Source organism: Myotis brandtii, unplaced genomic scaffold (assembly GCF_000412655.1).
Source record: "Myotis brandtii unplaced genomic scaffold, ASM41265v1 scaffold40, whole genome shotgun sequence".
In the NCBI taxonomy this organism is placed as follows: domain Eukaryota; kingdom Metazoa; phylum Chordata; class Mammalia; order Chiroptera; family Vespertilionidae; genus Myotis; species Myotis brandtii.
This window is the reverse complement of record NW_005365372.1, coordinates 1,960,401-1,966,338: the sequence shown is the minus strand read 5'-3', so window position 1 is coordinate 1,966,338 and position 5,938 is coordinate 1,960,401. Positions and strand designations below refer to the sequence as shown.

Below are 5,938 nucleotides of genomic sequence, written 5' to 3'. Positions count from 1 at the left end.
TTAGAGAGGAAAGGAGAGAGATAGAGAGGTAGAAACACCCATGAGAGAGACACATCATGCCCCCTACTGGGGATCAAGGCTGTAACCCGGGAATGTGCCCTGACCAGGAATAGAACAGGAGATTTCTTGGTTCATGGGTCAACATTTAATCACTGAGCCACACCAGCTGGGCTCTGCGCACATTTTTAATTAGATATTTTTGGTGTTAAACTATGTGTTTCTTATGTATTTTGGATATTAACCTTTTATTGGACACACCATTTGTAAATATATTATTTCATTCAGTAAGTAGTATTTTTATTTTGTTGATGGCTTTCCTCCCTGCAAAAACTTTTTTGTTTGATATAATCTTATTTTTTGTTGTTGTTGTTGTTGCCCTTCTTGCTTGAGGAGATATCCAATACTATATTGCCTAGACCAATGTCAAAGAGTTTACTTCCTATGTGATTAAATAGCATATACAAATTAATCCAGACCACTTCTGCATCTTTCTCTCATTTCACTCTCCCCATCTTTAACCTCAATTTATAGTGGCCTTCTTTCAACTCCACAAGTAAACTAACTTATTTTTCACTTGACACACACTTTCCTGTGTCTACAGTGCTTCCCCTGCCTACTCAGCTTAAATTACTTCTACATATCTTCCAAATTTCTGCTTAAACATTATTTTCTCTGAGAGGCCTTTCCTTACCTCAACTCAACCCCAGAACTAATTTATCACCACTATTTTACTCTCTCTCATAAACATAAACACATAATTTTTTTAAAACCACTTGAAAAACGTAATTTAACTTTAATTTTCATTAATTGTGAGACTCTTTGTTAAATATCTGTTTTCTCTATTGAATAGTAAGTTCCATGATGGTGGATAACAGATGTTTTAATTATTGTGCTTTATCAAGTGCTTGGCACATAGAAGACAGTCCAAAAATACATGTTGAAAGAATAAATAAAACCTGACATTGAACTATAGATTTCTCACTTCTGACATATACTCCTAATCACTAGTTAACTAAAACATATGTGTAAATTATATTCTCAGTATATGACTACTTCTAAACACAATGGGTCTCATAAAATTTATTCTATTAAGTAAATTAATATTTATATTTTCCCTAGATATTTTATTTTCTAGGATCAAAGGAAGCCTATTTATTTTATTTTGGCAAGATTTGGTTCGGAAAATAATTTATCCTTCTTCTCTATATAATTTGTGGTGCTATGTACTTTGATCACTTTCCTTATCAGCAATTGTCTTTCAAGTTTAAGGAATCTCCATCTTTTAAATTTGTTTTCTTTGTTTAAGAGAACTCCTCAACATATCTAATTCCCTGACCCTTTTATAGTGGCATTTTATTTTAGATGATCTAAGTAAATGAACCAAATAACTACAATGACATTCCAATTGATGGTATCAGCAGTACAATTCATAGAGAATAGTAGAAAACAATAAAAAAATAAACAGAAAACAGAAAAAAAAGCCCTTTGGCCAGATAATCCATTTTGATTTGTGGGATAAATGTCTCCTTGCTTAGAGTTCCTTTCAGAGTGATGCTATATACGTTATGAAAATAACTTTAATCATTTGTTTTTTAACCCAATTGTTATGTAATATCTTTGCAATCCATTCCTTTAAGCATTTAATATAGTTTGGCATCTATCAAAAAACTTTTCATTTTTTCCAAAGTTTATTCATTTATCTTTCTAAAAGGATGCTTAATAAGAATTTATAAAAGACATATAAGCATTATCTATTAAGAACAAGAATATTTTGGTCATCACATTCTAAAAAATGGTGGGGTCAGATTAGTGGAATTACTGTTTCTTGGTGTTTCAAAGGAAATGTTGAAGTTAAGATGACATTGACAAATTGCTACTATTTATTTAAATGGTGTAATGCAATCTACCAGTAGTTATACAATCTGTGTTTTAAAGTAGATGACCTGACCATAATGCAAACAAATTAGACTCCGGGGCACTGGATGTATTCTATAGGCAATTAAATGTCATAAACTGGCATTATTTTCTATATACAATACACTATATAAAATGTTTTGTTGAATATGAATGGTAAAATTATAATATATATATAGAGAGAGAGAGAAAGAGAGAGAGAGCTCAGTGACAATCATTTCTATAAATTGCATGCTTAAAATGAAGTTCAAACCAGAAAAACATATAAGAAGCAACATAATGACTCTTAGATACAAATCAAAATCCTTTCCACTGTCTCCAGAGTTTTCCTTTTAGACTTAAATTTGAGTCCTTGGTCTCCACTGTGATATATTTTGTCTTCCTAGTTACTATCTTATAAATTAAGTAAATTTAATATTAAGAAGAAAATCTGTAAGCCAATCAGAGGCTGTGAATGACAGCCATGCTTTATTTGTGAGGTTTATCTGAAACTGAAACACAGGCTATTTTTGCATAACATGCTAATGTGACCAAAATCAATCTACCTGTATGTATCTTTTCTTCCAAAGTGTCAAAAGTCAATTACCATGTCATAACTTGTCCAATGAAGGGTGAATTCTATTCAATTATTAGTTTGATCTAAACAATTAGACCCAGTTATATGTGACTGCTCAGTGATCAACCTGCAAATGATTACTCAAAATAGTAGTGATGAAAGCCTGAAAAAACAACTTTTCCAAAGCTCAGGTTTCAAAATACTTTAAGTGATAATAGCTCTTAAGTCTGAGTTTAAAAAGACTGTTAAGGCCTCTACAGGAAAAGTTTATAAGGAAGAAAATTCCTTTATGAGGAATAAAAGAAAATAAACTATTGCTTTTACAAATCAAGCAATATGAATAAGCAAGTCATTTTAAAGTGGTTTTGTTCTGACAGTAAGAATTTTTGCAGAAAATGAGATTATTGATAAACAGAAACATTCTTTCTTTAAATAGATATGATTATATGTTGGTATAATTTATTTTATGAAAATGATAATTAATTGTATTTTTCAGTGTGCTTCATTGCTATCATTTTATCCCTTCCATTCCTCCATGATTATTCAAGGTTTTTTTTTTACCTATAATTCAGTGCAACCCAGACATTTAACATATATTACATACAAATAAATGTATTAGGAGTGATAGGGAGAGTTAAACTTCCCATTGTCTACCCAGCAAAAATTTACAAATATGTTGGAAGTGAAAAAGTATATATACATATATTTGTGTACAACTTTAATACATGGCTATCTTAAATTATTAAATAAATGGCTAAAATGTTTTATTATTAATTTCTGATACCTTACTATGTACCAAACACATTACTAATGAAACAAATACATTGCTTTTTACATATATTTCCTCATTTTATCCTCACATTTACCCTATAAGTCAGATTCTAATTGTAAGAAGAAACTAAGACATAGAAATTTATATCCAAGTATGAATTATGCACTATGATTATATAAACAAAGGAGGAATGAAATATTATTTCAGTATCTAAAAATTGTCAGTTTTTGGAAGGAATACACTGCCAATAGGGGAAGCTGAGGATCAAATCAGTGAATTAAAAGGCAGTTGAAAATATCACTCAATAAGAGAACCAAAAAGAAAAAAAGCAATTAAAAAAACAGGAGGACAGCTTAAGGGAGCTGTGGGACAACATGAAACATAACAATATTAGAATAGCAGGTGTGCCAGAAGAGGCAGAAAGGGAGAAAAGAATAGAGAACGTGTTTTAAGAAATAATGGCAGAAAACTTTCCTAAACTGGTAAAGGAAAAAGTCACCCAAGTTCAGGAGGCACAGAGAACCCTAAGCAAGAAGAACCCAAACAGGCCCATTCCCAAACATATCATAATTATAATGCCAAAAAATAAAGACAAAGAGAGAATCTTAAAGGCAGCAAGAGAAAAGGAAACTGTTACCTACAAAGGAGTTTCCATAAGGCTGACACCTGATTTCCCATCAGAAAGTCTACAGGCCAGAAGGGAATGGCATGAAATACTTAAGGTAATGGAAAGTAAGGATCTGAGACCAAGATTACTATATCCAGTAAAGCTATCATTCAAAATAGATGGTCAAATAAAGAACTTCCCAGAGGGGAAAAAAAGGCTAAAGGAGTACATCACAACCAAGCCAGCATTACAAGAAATGAGAAAGGGACTGCTATAATGAGAAGAAGAAACAGAGAGAGAAACCTTCCAATACAGAATTAAAATGGCAATAAATAAGGACCTATCAGTAGTAACCCTAAATGTAAATGGATTACATGCTCTAATCAAAAGATGTAGGGTAGCTGAATGGATACAAAGACATGACCCAATTATATGCTGTTTGCAAGAAACCCACCTCAAAACAAAAGACACACACAGGATGAGAGTGAAGGGATGGAAAAATTTTTCCATGAAAATGGAAAAGAAAAAAACGCTGGAGTAGCAATACTCATATCTAACAAAATAGACTTTAAAATGAAGGCCATCACAAGAGACAACAAAGGTCACTACATGATACTAAAGGGATCGATCCAACAAGAGGATATAACCCTGGTAAACATATATGCACCCAATATAGGTGCACTTAAATATAAAAAAAACACAAAAAACAAACTTCTAAAGGACTTTACTGGAGAGACCAACAACAATACAGTCATAGTAGAGGACTTTACCACCCCTTTAACGTCACTGGGTAGATCTTCCAGACAAAAACTTAACAAGGAAACAGAGACTCTAAATGACACACTAGATCAGATGGATTTAATTGACAGTTATACAACATATGACCCCAATGCAGCAGAATATACATTCTTCTCAGGTGCACATGGATCATTCACAAAGACAGACCACATGTTAGGATGCAAAACAAGTCTCTACAAGTTCAAGAAGATTGAAATCATATCAAGCATCTTCTAAGATCCAGTGGAATGAAATTAGAAATCAACTACAGTAAAAAGACCCCAAAACATTGAAACACATGGAGGCTCAATAGCATGTTATTAAATAATGAATGTGTTACCAACAAGATCAAGAAAGAAATAATAAACTTCCTGGAAACAAATGAAAATGAACACACAATAACCCAAAATCTCTGGGACACAGCAAAGGCAGTCCTGAGAGGGAAACTCATAGCACTACAGGCACACCTCAAAAAAATAAGAAAAATCAGCAATAAACTATTTAACCCTACAACTTAAAGAACTAGAAAGAGAACAACAAGAAAGGCCCAGAGTACATAGAAGAAAGGAAATAATAATAATAAGGACCAGAGCAGAAATAAATAACATAGAGGCTAAAAAAAAAAAATAAATACAAAAAATCAATGAAACTAAGAGCTGGTTCTTTGAAAGGATAAACAAAATTGTTAAACCGTTAACCAGATTCATCAAGAAACAAAAAGAGAGGACACAAATAAATAAAATCAGAAACAAAGGTGGAGAAATAACCACGGACACCACAGAAATACAAGAATTGTAAGAAAATACTATGAACAACTATATGCTAAGCTGGACAATGTGGATGAAATAGACCAAGTCCTAGAAAAATATAATCTCCCAAAATTGAATCAGGAGGAATCAGAAAACCTGAATAAGCCAATAACAACTGATGAAATAGAAGCAGTAATCAAAAAACTCCCACCAAACAAAAGCTTAGGTCTGGATGGCTTCACAGGGGAGTTTTACCAAACATTCAAAAGAGAACTAATACATATACTCCTCAAGCTATTTCAGAAAATCCAACAGGAAGGAACACTTCTAAACTCTTTTTATGAGGCCAGCATTATCCTAATTCCAAAAACAGACAAAGACACTACAAAGAAAGAGAATTGGAGGCCAATATCCCTGATGAACATAGATGCTAAAATCCTCAATAAAGTATTAGCAAATCTCATCCAGCAATATATTAAAAAGATCATACACCATGATCAAGTGGGATTTATTCCAGGGATGCAAGGCTGGTACAATATTCCCAAATCAATAAAGGTGACACA

The 5,938-nt window shown here is 32.5% G+C and overlaps 1 long non-coding RNA gene across 1 annotated transcript in view; it reads right to left on the bottom strand.

Annotated features, from left to right (window-relative positions):
• The window catches only part of LOC106727310, a 12,694-nt gene extending 7,571 nt beyond the window's left edge, over positions 1 to 5,123 (bottom strand). Inside the window, exon 1 of the long non-coding RNA XR_001363481.1 lies at positions 5,092 to 5,123. This is a non-coding gene — a long non-coding RNA (uncharacterized LOC106727310). The remainder of the gene's footprint in view (positions 1 to 5,091) is intronic.
• Between the last annotated feature and the right edge of the window lie 815 nt (positions 5,124 to 5,938).